The sequence below is a fragment of the Vespa mandarinia genome, chromosome 10 (assembly GCF_050613455.1).
Source record: "Vespa mandarinia isolate Hongniang chromosome 10, ASM5061345v1, whole genome shotgun sequence".
Classification (NCBI taxonomy): Eukaryota; Metazoa; Arthropoda; class Insecta; order Hymenoptera; family Vespidae; genus Vespa; species Vespa mandarinia.
In genome coordinates this window covers 1,207,456-1,221,543 of record NC_140819.1, presented here as the reverse complement: position 1 = coordinate 1,221,543, position 14,088 = coordinate 1,207,456, and positions in this window count along the sequence as shown.

Sequence of the window (14,088 nt, the reverse complement as noted above, 5' to 3'; positions counted from 1 at the left end):
GTTCGTCTTCCTTCGAGAAAAAGAAAGTTAGAGAGGAAGAGAGAGAGAAATACAGAGAGAGTGAGAGAGAGATAAACAGATAGAGTGAGAGAGAGAGAGAAAGAGCAATCTCGTTGCGGTGGCAAAGAACGCGTGTCACGTCGTGTTAGACGCAGAGCGGCCATGTAATAGCTCGCTCCTGCGATTACAGTCGGCGTCTTCTTTCCTTAGGCTGAGTTTACGTTCGACGTTTATCGTCGGTTTCGCTGCTTCCGATAGCGACAGGATCGGTAGATTTACCCTGTGAAAGAGATAGATCTTGATGGCTCGCTCGATATTGATGTGAATATAATTTGCTCGTATCGTATTTTGCGATTGATCTCCTTTACTTATTTATAATTTATAAATTTTATGAAGTGTTGACATTACAATAAGGAATTATAAAAATTTATAACAATTTATTACCTATATTCTATGTACTATAAATTATACGGAAAGGAAGTGAAATTTTATAGATGAAATTTTTGAATGAAATTTCTTCGATTCTTGATATTTAGAAAATGAAAAATTCATAAGTAAAAATATTTGATCAGATAAAAAAAAAATATACGAAAGAAAAATATTCCGTTATATTTCCACCAATACTTAAGATGTTCAAGTTATAGAATGCTCGAACTAAAAATGAACGTTTGAAAATAGAAACTTCAATTTGGCTGGTTCGTTAAACTTTCATAGGGGGTGGCGATCGAACTCCAAAGAGGAGGAAGTAGAAATGATGGTTTTCCTAGAGACGATGAAGGATGATCGGTCGTATATCGCGTTCAGTAAAAGATATTTCGAAACATGCCCCATCCTTGCAATCTGTTTTCAGATCGTGCAGTTTATTTCTGTGGAATACCGCTACACGTGAGCATCCTCATTATCAGCCTCGATTCATCATTTTATAACGCAATGAAGACGGGCTAGTCATTGTCCAAAGTCACGTCTAATTGCGACCGGTAAACCGTTGCTTTCAATATTGATAAGTTGTCAGATGTTAGAGAGAAATAGAGAGAAAAAGGGAGAGAGAGAGAAAGACGAAAGAAAGAGACATATTCTGGTGCTTCCTATGTTTCATCGCACAATTTAAATTCTACACTAGATGCGTTCATTAAAGAACTAATCGACTATGGAAGAGACATTTACCGATGCATTTTATAGACGCCAACAACTTATTTATTACGCTCACGTGCTATCCTTTAAAGCCAACAAGCTAGTAAAATCCGACTAAGTTTCACTGCTTTTGTAATTTTATTTGCAATATGGTGTATTTGGCATTTTTCTTCTCTCTCTCTCTCTCTCTTTTTCTCTCTCCCTTTACTTTTCCTTTTTTGTCAATCCTCTAATTTTATATTTTATATTACTCTCAGTTAATTTATCGCAATTTATAGTACAAACCACATACTATTTATCTTTAATCTAAATTAACAAGTTTCCAAATTTAATCTTATATTTTTCTTTTTTTCTGTTTATGCAGACAGTATTTTTCCTATTTATCGACGTTTCGAAGATCATTAACAACTATATCCAACTCTATCGTCCGATGATCTTGGATCGTGCAAAAATCTAGATCGATCATCGTTACTCTTTGCGGGAAAAGCTGTCCTCTTTATTTCCTGTGCGAAACTTCATCCTGCGTGATTTCTTCGACTCGCCGTCGTACACCATCTACAAAACGGAATGTACGACCATTTCTTGATACTCAAAGAACGGCACACGACACTTCTGATGAGTAAACGACATCGACATTCCGCTCCATATTCGTAAAGTTTCAAATGGCGATCTTAGTGTAATGACGAACGTGTCTTCGTCCCTGATTTCTTCTATCTCGTTTGATACGGATTTTTCAAGTTCTACTTGGGACATCTTCTTTCAAACTCACACATGATTCCTTTTGGAACATTTAAGAGAAAACGAGAATCAATTACGGAGGATATTAATTATTATTTTGTTATACCAAATATTATGTAACTTTATTGTAATGTATTATTATAACTAATTTGATTAGGTAAGGAGTAATTTCTTTTTTAAATTCATTCACTGGAAATATATATTTCTTTAAGCACATCCATATTATCTGTCCCCACTTCTTTTAATAGTTTTATGAAATTTTTCATTACCAGAAATTCCATGATAAAAGAGAATTGAAGTAATGACGTTATCTCTGAAAGAAATTTAAATCATGTTGCACATGCAATTTATTTTTTATTTACAATTAATAGTTCATCGTAATACTTTAGAATATCATAAATTATTATCGCAGTTGATTTAAATATATTAGCATATGGTGGTAAATGATTAAGTAGAAATATGCCCTTCGCACTTTCTTCATCGATAGGTGTGTTTATAAAACACGTTTTAATAAACGCTGAACGATAAGAAATCAACGATGAAAAGCATTAATTACTGGTATAACATGATAATTGACGGTTTTATTGCCATGATAAAAATTGATTGCCTTAAGAATAACTAATTATAACGTAGGAGATCTTTGTTTATGATGCTTTGTGGACGTGGATGCATTTCCCTTTTATTTTTTTTTTTTTTATATCTATCTTGTTCCATTTTAATTTCATTCTTACGTGTCTATTCAGCAACTGCACTTTCTTGCTTTCCTGCTTTAAAACATTAATCGTTTCTATTATATGATCATTTACGGTATTTTGTTAACGCATTGAGAATTTTTAAATTATAATCAGGTTACACTCGGTTACTTTAATTTTATTGTAGACTTTCTAAACATGCGTTATTGCTCTTTATTTTATTCTTTATTTTATTCTTTATTCTTAATTTCCGCGAAGAAGGTTCGAGTTTAGGAAGCGTTTAATTTAATTTGTCATTAAAATTTAGAGTGGAACCAATTAAGATATTTTGTTCCACGCGGCGAGTTTTATCATTTGGGATTCTGTTAAGAACTCTTCTGTAATACTGCAATTAACTTCAATATGTACATTCTACGGTAGGTTTATGTAGGTTAATATCTCTAGTTCTCGCAATATATAATTAAATCCTATAAAGAATAGAAAGGTAGGCGGACTTTTATGCGACGATATGTCTAGTATTTTCATGAAAATTAAAGAAGCTAAAATCAGTTGTATAATATTTTTGAAATAAGTATCTTTCACGTTACGTAGTTATCTTTATCACGTTTCTTTTTAACATTTACATATGATATCGTATGATCTTATAAGTTATTTTTATTTTCTTTCATCGGTATAAGTTATAAACGATTATGATAATGTTGATAATAATAATGAAGAAATAAACATTAATAAAATTCTAAAAGGTACTACTCAAGGAATTACTTTTATTCTTGGTAATGTTATCCTTTATAAGGGACAAATATACAAAAATTGTTCGGTACGGATAATAATATGGACTATAATATAAAATTTACTACATTAATTAATTTTGCACTAAAAGATTGTAATTGGCCAGCAGAAACAATAATACATTGTAATTCGTTCCTTTTTTCACTTTTTTCTTTTTTTTTTTTTTTTAACGCTAAGCAAGGAAAGCCGAATGGAATGATATAAGTAAGATAAAAATTACGATGAAGGAATCTTCCCGGTGTTAGTTGCCATCCGAGATGCGAGCTGTGAGAAGAATACGTCGCAACATACTGTGAAATACCTTGTACTTCCGGCTCGTCGAACAATTACGAATCCAAATTAACGTGTGAACGGGATCCCTTAATTTTCTACGAAGTTTCTCAAACGTCTCGAACATCCCCAACGGTGAAAGATTCTACTCGATGGCCTGTCAGATAAAAATTCCGTTTAATGAATTCTTTCTTTCTCGACAATTTGTTCGTTTTATAAAAAAGAAAAAGAAAAAGAAAGAAGAAACAACAAAGCAGTTTGATAAAATTATAATTTATAAATATTAATTGTAAAATTATGACTTAATCAGTGATCAAGACAAGTAATTACTGAGTTCCAGAGTAATATTGAAATACCGAGGTTTCTGTCAATTTCTTCCGCCCGTAATTCCTCTCTCTTTGAAAGAGAGACACTTGTTATCTTATAACAGCGTCAAAAGTTAAAAAGTTATATATGTTATTTTAAAGTTATATATGTTATTTCGTTTCAAGAGATCTGCTTTAATGGTATCAATTTTTGTTCTTTTTTTCTATATATGTTACAGTCACTTCTAAAATAAATTTTAAATTAAACGTCGAGTTAATCCGACAAGCGAATCGTTTTTATTTTTATTAAATCATTGTACGTAAGAAGATTTGAACGTGCACCCACGCGAAAATAAAATAAAATAAAATAAAACGTCTCGACAGACCGTTGTTGGCATTTCTCGCGAGAACAGAAAATGCGTGTATGGCATTGGAGTACCTTGGCACGCTTATACGCGTGCACAAACGCGAAGGCGAGAGGTGGAAATGTTCTAGACGTGCAAGGAACAGGCTATAGAATAGAGAAGAAGAAGAAGAAGAGAGAGAAAGAGCGAATGAGAAAGAGAGAAAGAAAAAGAGATGGTAGACGAGAAGACACACGTTATAAATATTGATCGAAGCCGGTTGCCCTTCTTGAATTATCTCGGGCATCGAGCTACACTGATCGCGTTTGTTAATCACGTTTCGTCATCCCCTCTTCGTCCCTCTCCTTAGTTCTACTGGTACCAGCTATCTCTAGCAAGTATGTAGCTAGCGGCCGTTTGCCACCCCGTTGCCTTCTTGTACGTGCCACGGTGAGCGTGAAGGTGGGAATGCATTATCATTACGTCACGCGAGTTTCTAAACTACCGCCTTCAAAGGAAATTAAAGGATACGATAAATTGTATTTCGCTAATTTTCGTCCATCGTACCGTGAATATTTTAAATCTCTTTTATAGGAAATATAATTTAAAAAAAAAAAATAAAAGAAAAAGAAGAAAAATAATCCTCCATTTATTCCTCTTGAACGCGTACGCATTCTTTAACAATTTATGATTTTTATTACATTAATATTGTTGTATATCGTGATATGATTGTTCGAGGAATTAGGAAACGTTTATGCACTTGGATGGATGGATACGCATTCATCGTTAGGCGACGTGCAAACCGTTCAAGTCGCGATACTATGGCGCCCGAAACGGGACAAGATTTTGAGATTCAAACAGATAGAAAATACCGTATCGTGATGGTTAGATATTCTCCAGTAGCTCCTCGTCGGCTATTTATTTCTCACTAACATACGTTCTATGTACTTCGTTCGTCTTCTTCTATCTCTTCATATTTTTCTTTTTTATTTATTGAAGGAATTCTTTGTGATCATTGATATTTTTTTAATATAGAAAACAAAATTATCTTTCTAAATGTTTTTCTTAGTTTATCGTTCAACAAAATCCTCAAATATTCAAATAATTTGTTTTCATCGTTTTATCCTAGACTCCCTTTTGACGTAAACGTGTTAATCCTGTTTACACGGTACTAGACATAATTTCTCAGGAAGGAAGTTATAAATGAACACAAGTAACGTCTATCTACAAACATATCATCTTACACGTGTTTGCTCGCGTGTGCACGCCTTTTATTCGTTTAAAAATGTGATTTTTGTGTGAGAACTGGATAAAATACGGACAATTAGCTAAAGTACCATTAACATAATAATCCGTGGATCTTTAACTTAACGGGAATGAGTGAGACTGTTACTGAAATTTCTTCGTAGTTCCTTTTAAATTTTCATAAGTCTTTTTTTAATTTTGAAGAAAATTTAGAAGATCAAACATGTAACAATATCAATTTTGTCTCGATCAAGATCTATATATCAAACATATAAATGAATAAATTCGATTCTATCGATTCTATTCATAAAAATAATTTTCACAAAACGGCCGAAGAAATTAAACGTTTTAGATAAAATATGTTAGCAACATCGGTCATAGGAATATAATTATTATTCGTTTATAGCGAGTTTGGTTTTTCGAAATTTGAATCATTAATCAAGTTAGGGAAAAAGTACCGTCGGTTTGTATGGATTCTCATGAAATGAAACCATTATTTCTCTCTCTCTCTCTCTCTCTTTCTCTCTCTCTCTCTCTCTCTCTCTCTCTCTCTCTATCTACCTCTCCTTCTCTTTCCCTTTCTCTCTCTCTCTCTCTTATGTATTATCTTCTTTACTTCACCAGCAGAGAAACAGCTCTTCTCATTCTTCTCCCTTCTATCCACATCTTTCTCGGCATCGTTTCCTTTCCTACATAGTCGCTGTTACCTTCGATCAGATAAAATCGAAAGCATTCCAAACACGCGTCACGTCTGCCTCGTGCTTTTAATCTCTCGTTAATCAGCGAGTTACTCTCTGGGAAGCAAAGACGAGGAAGATGTACTCTAAGAACGCTTAACTGTAAAGCTTTCCCGCGTTTATTTATTAGCTATCACATTCGCTTGAAATAATAGAGTTTTCATTTTTTATAAATCTTCGTGCACGATAGTTAAGTTTTTTATGTACGTATTAATTCGAATTATTATAATACAATTTTAATCTTGATTCTGGTCTTGATGAACCTGTTCTAGAATCATGTCCTGTTTTATGTTCTGGTTTTAATCTCCTTTTCTGAATAGATTCATTCATTGATTCTCTTGATCAATGATAAAAAATTTTTACAAAAGTACGTTAAAGATACATTAAAAGAGTATCTTATTGTAGGATTATAGAAAGATTAGGAAGGCTAAAATTTATATTGAACTAATCGATCCAACAAGATTTTCGTATAAATTAAACGTGTACCAACCCATCATTAATAAAAGCAACTATCACCGGAACGTTATTCGTCTTCGTTCTACTATTATCATAGGAAGCAATTAATTTTTTCTCCTTTTTCAGCCATTCGATACGTTTCCTTTAGCAGACTATTCATAATATCGTACAAGATAGTAGGTCACTCAAATTCTATTTTTATTTAACGGAAATGAAGGCTATCCGGATTCTGCAGGAAAAAGAAAATTATGCAGAATCATCAGTTTGATCGTATGCTGTACTGAATGCATTTGCTTGAAAACAATGAAGAAAGAAGAAAAAAAAAGATGGAAAATGAAGGGAGTGTGTCAGATAGTATACTATAGGTAAGGTTCTTTTGAACGAGTAGACAACAGAGAGACAGAAAGAAAGAGAGACAAAGAGAGAGACAGAGAGAAAGAGAAAGAGAGAGAGAGAGAGAGAGAGGGCGGGGGAAGAGAAAGAAGGAGAAAAGAAAAAGAACTTTTTCATTAACATTCTAGATTCGACTAACCAACAAGCGGTTAAAGTCGTTTCCAAGTCACGTTCTCATCGAATCCTTTTTTTGCGATTCTTTTCCTCCTTTAATAGACGTTATTACGAGCTTAACGAGAACATCAAATCCATTTCTATCGATCATTTGCTGTCTTAAGATACTTTCACTCTCCGCTTTTCGTCCGACTAACAATTATCACGTACGAGATCATCAAACGGCTTTTACACGATCTTTTTCTAATCCTTTCACGGGCGTTCGCGCACGCTTGGCTGGCCTGCCGAGCGCGTGCCCATGAAATTGACGAGTACTCGGAGAAAGTAACGACTTCTTGGTTGTTTGCTTTCGATACTTAACGGGAAATAATGATACACAGCTTGCAAAATCCATGTGTTGCTTCGAAATAGATCGGAAAGATCGAGAGATTTTGATCGATTTTCTTTCGAGTAAGTGATCGAAATGTTTGACCATTCTTAAAAAAAAGAGAATTTCTATATAAGGAGAAAGTTCGACAAGAGAGAAGTCAAAGAAAACAAAAAGTTTGATATCGATGCTTTTATAATGAAACTTCGTTCGGCTTGTTCTTCGATTTTCGATATCAATTCGTATGATCGATTGAGAATAATTGAGTTGTTACATTATATATATATATATATATATATATATATATATATATATATATATATATCATTAATTGCCACGAAAAAAAACGTTTGTTTTTGACGTTAATTTGTGCAATTTAGTTGAATTTCAATAAATATGTCGGACATCGATCTCGTGTATTATTTGCGGATTCTAATCACGCGAACGGAGAAAGGGATTTCATTGCAAGCTAACGCGATGACTAAGCAAGAATGATTCAATCGTTGATCCATTAGAATCCAGGTGCACCGTAGAAAATTAATGGCATCCTTTCTTGAATTGGCAGCCTTGAAGTCGTAATACAGACTGGGAGACCAGTCTCGGGATGTGTCATTACCTACGTATTACTCGATTACCTAATAAAGGGTCTCCATGATGCGGAATCCTGGAAAGTTTCTTCGTGGTCCTTTCTTCTTTCACTGCCAGCACGATAATTAAATCTTAAACGTCATGTGCGGTTCCCTTGCAGAGATCAACTACTTTTCTACTTGTTCATTAACGTGATTATCTTGCGCATGAGGAAAGCTTCCGATTCATTTGTACCAAACACGATAAATTTGTTTCAAATTCATTAATGGTTTATTACTAATTTATTAAAAGAAAAAGAAAAAAAGAATATTTCGATGCTAACGGCTTTTGTGAATTTTATATGAATCATTTCAAATGAATTATGCAAATGGTTAAGTCGCAAAACTTAATTATCCTTTAAGAGTATCGTTATCGAGAGAATTTCGAAGAAAAAATTATTAGGTTTTCATCATTTCCCAGGAAACCTTCTCATCTCGCTATCAGGATGGCGAACAAGTTCTCAGAGAGCTTAGGAGCGATAAATTAATTTCTTTACGTGAATTTTACTATGGCGCCTCCGGCATATTGCAACCTTATGCGATAAGCGATCGAGGTTTATATTATGAGCGTCTAATTGTAAGTGCGTGATCATTCACTCGTTAACGTGCGATCACTCGCGACCGGTTTTATCATCATTGTTATTATTATTATTTATTTCTTCCTACATTTTTCTCCCAATGCCCCATTATCGGACAATTAAGCTCTCATTAAGAAAGAGGTACGTCTTCCTCGAGATTATCACAGGAACACTCCTTTCTAATGAGTTATTAGCCACCAAATAAATAATCAGTGAACTTTAGATAGTGATATTATCTCTAACATCGATATGATCTCTCGTAGTAAACATTAGAGCATAAAATCATACGCATTCGTAATTCACAAAATGTGAAAATAATGGGACTATTATCATCAAGGATAACAAGGATTCCCAATTTCGTTTATTTTCTTTTCTTTGTCACAATAAATTAGTTACTTCCAAGATCATTATCATGATAACTCGTTGGGAAGCTAAGAAATTGCACATTTACATGCTACCATATTGCACGCTCTTTCCAAGAAGTAACTTTGTTAAATCGAGTTAGAATTATCTTGATCTTTGAAGAGATGTACAAGGGTATTTTAGTCAGACAGTAAATGTATCTTCAAGATTCTAATTCAACGATGTTTTATATATATGAAAAGTATCAATAGTTATTCATTATAGTACGTGATTTATCAGTAACATCAAAACTTTTATTATTGTCATTGGTATATTATATAGATAAGAAATTATTAGCAAATAATCAAATTGTCATATAAATATAAATGTTATTTATTCGTAATTTAGAATCTAAAAAAAAAGTTTCGTATTATTTAAATGATATTTTTTAAAAAGAAAACTGGTTAGAAAACGATCAAAATGAGATGAACGTCAAGAAATGTCGGTCATATACGATTATTATTATTGGCGTGCAACCGCAATTCCTTTATTCGTGATTGACGAATCCGGAGCAATCTTGGAACGTGCTGACAAGGCTTCTCTCCCGTGGCATACTCGCAAAAAAGAGTCATACATGAATAAGATCGTTTGGCTCGCTTTCCATCGTGATCCACCCACCATATAACGAATGTAATGGATACGAGTCGGTAAGAAACAGGTATCCGCTTTCTTCGATATAATGTGCCAAATTTTACTCTTTGCTAAAGTCTTTACTTGTGCATGGCGCAACGTCGAAATAAAAACTGACCGTTATCCGACGAAAAATTGGCAAAACCAGATCAATCGTGTTCGCCTTTGGCTTTCAAGCGAAATAATTTATTCCATGAATGTGTGTATGTGTTTTACAAGAAACATATTCGACATATTTTCTTATCGTTTTTACATTATAATTTAAGAGAACGTACGGGTTATATTTTACTAGTGAGACTCTCTAGTATTTGTTGTTTGTTTATTATTATTAAGACTCTCTCTTCTATCTATTATGTTATTCGCGTAGAAAGTGATAGATACAATAATTAAGAAGATTTTTAGAGAGAATATTCATCGAGATAATTAATGAACTTTATTCGAGTTTCATATTCGTCGAATTTTTGGACTTGATCTTTAGAAGAGTTTCACAATCTCGGATCATTATTGAATGACGTTTCATCGTCGATGAAAAAGCAGAAGAAACGGTAATTGAAACTTAAATGAGATTGGGACAAGATGACGCAAGGAAAAAAAATCTTAATCGGAAATCGAGAAGGAGAAATGAGAAACCGAATTGCTTTGTTAAATACATATCTCGTTAACTATCTGACAAATTACATTAATTTTTCTCTGTTAGAAAACTTTCACGATTTCGATTCCTTCATTGATGCTTTCTTCCTCATGAATTAAAGCGATTCAAAAAATCCAGAAGTTAGGAAATTCTGAATTTATTACTCTGTCTTCATTAATTAGTTTTATTCTCCATAAAGATTTATAAATAATTTAGGTTAGTTAATACTAACACATATATATATATATATATATATATATATATATATGTAAAATATACTTTGAACTAATTCTATCCTTTAATAAATAATACTATAATATGTACTGTAATCTATAAACTAAAAGAAATATTTTTCCAGAAAGTAGTTAATCTTAGTAGGAATTCTTCATTATAATTTTTATTATCCACTAGTACGTTTTTATTTCTGAAATAAATAGTAACCGCATTTCAAGACTTTTTACACGGCACGATGTTTTATAGCGTTATAATTTTAAAGAGAAAAAACAAAAAACAAAAAAGAGGCCGAGAGGAATCACCTTGTAATTAACTTCCCTATGAGACGAGATCGATTTGCACAAAAATCTACAATAAAATTTTGCTCGTTTTCTAAGGACATTAGCCGAAACGAACGAAATAAAAATATGCAGATCCATATAACTGTGCTTTGTGATTCGCCGTAAGGAAATAGAGAGGAAAAGAAACAAGCAAAAAGGAAATGAATTCGATTCGCAGATGCAGAAGTGAATTTATTTCGAAATAAATCAACTTTCGAAATTCAACGTGACGCATTCTTCCTTTATATAAAATTATCTATTAATTAAAATTATATTATTTAAGATGAATTAAATCTTTATTAACGATAATTAAGAGTTCTAAAGTTTTTTAAACGATTTAAACATATTAAATTAATTAAATACAAAGATACCAATAAATTAAAAGTGATAATAATAAATAAAAAATAAACGTAAAAATAATACAAGCATTCGTGCGTATGATATATATATATATATATATATATATATATATATATATATATATATACAAAGATTTAATTCATCGAATATCTTTCGAAATTAATTAACTCAATTTTTTTCTTCTCTTTTTCTCTTGAATGATATATATATATATATATATATATATATATATATATATATATATATACAAAGATTTGATTCATCAAATGTCTTTCGAAAATAATTAACTCATTTTTTTTCTTCTCTTTTTCTCTTGAATTCTAAAAGCGAGAGGACGATACCGTCTATCCTCGGATACACCGGACGTGATTAATTCCAATGCAATAATTAGAAGTTTCACTTATTACACAAAACTTCATTATAGATGAGATTCCATCAGCCGTATGAGTCAAATATCGGTAGGTTCTGATCCACTGACCTCAAAACTTTCCTTAGTAAAAACTTATCTGAACGACAGGTATGAACAAAATATGATTACATAAAAAATGTAATAGAGGGACACTGTCCCCATTATGCGCCATCGGTGTATAAACTTATATGGATTATAATACTCCTGTTATATGTAATTTAACAATCGAAATACACATTATATCGAAAGTAATATCGTGTACTTAGTATTTAGATCTCACCACATGGAGGTTGCTGCTGTTGAAAAACAAATTGAAGACAGTGTCTCTACTCTTTTATATTACTATCATTATTTAAAAGTTAAAGTAAAATTTAAATTTCGAAATGACAGACATTTTCGCGAAATTTCTTATCTCAACGCCAACTCCAGGTATTTTAAATCTAACTAACAGATAACGAGATCATCCAACACAGGTAGTTTCAGTAACCTTTATTAAAGAAGCTTTTGAGATTCTGCAATTTACGTTGAAACCCAAGATCGAATCCTATCGCACTTAAAAATACTTATGCAAGTGTGCCGGACACAACCGCGAAAGTATCCTATCTAAGTACGTTCGAGCCCAAGCTTGGATTTAATAGCGCCCATGAACGCTCACGTGAGTGCCTATCCACACTTCTGCAAGTATTCTATCTGTTCTGACCAAACGGGAAATAGACATTTTCTTCTCGATACATTTAATGCGGAAAGATTTTGAAAACATCTTTATAAAAATCTAAATCCATGATATGAGATTGCAATTTCCTCGATGATGAATAGATCTCCTAAAGGAGAAGAAGAAGAAGAAAAAAGACAAAAACTCTATCCAATCATAAAAGCCCTTTCTTAATCAATAAAGCCCCACGAAAAGCCTTTTTGGAGAGAATAAGAAATTCAGAAGACACAATAAAATGGAATTTTAAAAAACTGATAACGTGGAGTGGATGTCTTGGAAATTGCCTTATTTGATTTAAATCGAGCTTGATCTTTCTCTACTTAAAAAATGAAAGCTTTCCAAAGGTTTCATTTGAAAGTTCCACACAATAAATATCTATAAATAAGAATAAATAAGAATTAATAAGAATAAATGAAGCGATTTGTTTATTCACGTTATTTCCGATTCTATCGCTTCTTCAACTACTGAAAAAGATCTTATAAGTATTGCATGTGCAATTCATTATAACAAATTCCTTTTTTGTTTTTATATTCTATAAATATAAGTTGTATTAAACAAGAATCATCGTTTTGATTATTCGATAAATACAAATGAATAAGAATAAATAAGAATTAATAAAAAAAATGAGAATTAATTAAAAAATTTAATTTAAACAATTCTTAATTGATCGATAATACTTGCAAATATATAGAAGATGATTAAAAGAATGACTTGATATAAAAGCTTAATTAAATTCTGCCTGAATATAATATTAATTGTAATTAATCACATTGAAAAAAAAATTAAATGAAAATCTAATTTAAACAATTCTTTATCGGTCCATGGTACCTTAATCAACATTTGAAAATAGATTAAAAAAATACCTTATATTAAAAAACCTGGTCACATCCTGTCGAATGTAATATCTTCGATCTCTCTATATGAAACTAGATGTTAAGAAGTGCACGATCTAACGATCTCTCTATTTTTATATTATTATTTTTTTTTAAATCTTATGTAAATATCAAAGAATTCTATTCGCGTTCATGGAAAAATGTGAGAACGAAGAGATAACATTTCGTAGTATTTTCCAAATTTACTTCTACACTCGACACCATAAGAATATTTTGATTGATAACATGACTAATTGTAAGAGCCATTCTCAGAAGGGTCGAACATGCTGATGAACTTTCGAAAATAACTCACGGTTTATAGTTGCCATTCTTGAGCAGCAATTTGTGGGAGCCTCTTCGGTATATAGTCTTTTCTTTACTTCATATCCTAACCATAGCATTCAGACATTCTCGTGGGAATAAGAAAAGAGTCTTTGGTTAAAAACAGCCATCATTCAAAAAGTGTTATAACAGAATGTAGCATATTACAATATTACATCATTGTAATACGCCAAATTATGATAATTCAACATTTTGAAGGACATATGAACATTTTTACATATTTATTCTTAACTATTTATAATATCATTTAATTCTCATATTTTAATATTTACTTTGTAAATATCATATTTCTTTTCGTTTTCTCTTTCAAATATTATCTCATTTCGTACAGTTTTCTCTTTCAAATATTTTCTCATTTCGTTCAGTTTTCTCTTTCAAATATTATCCCATT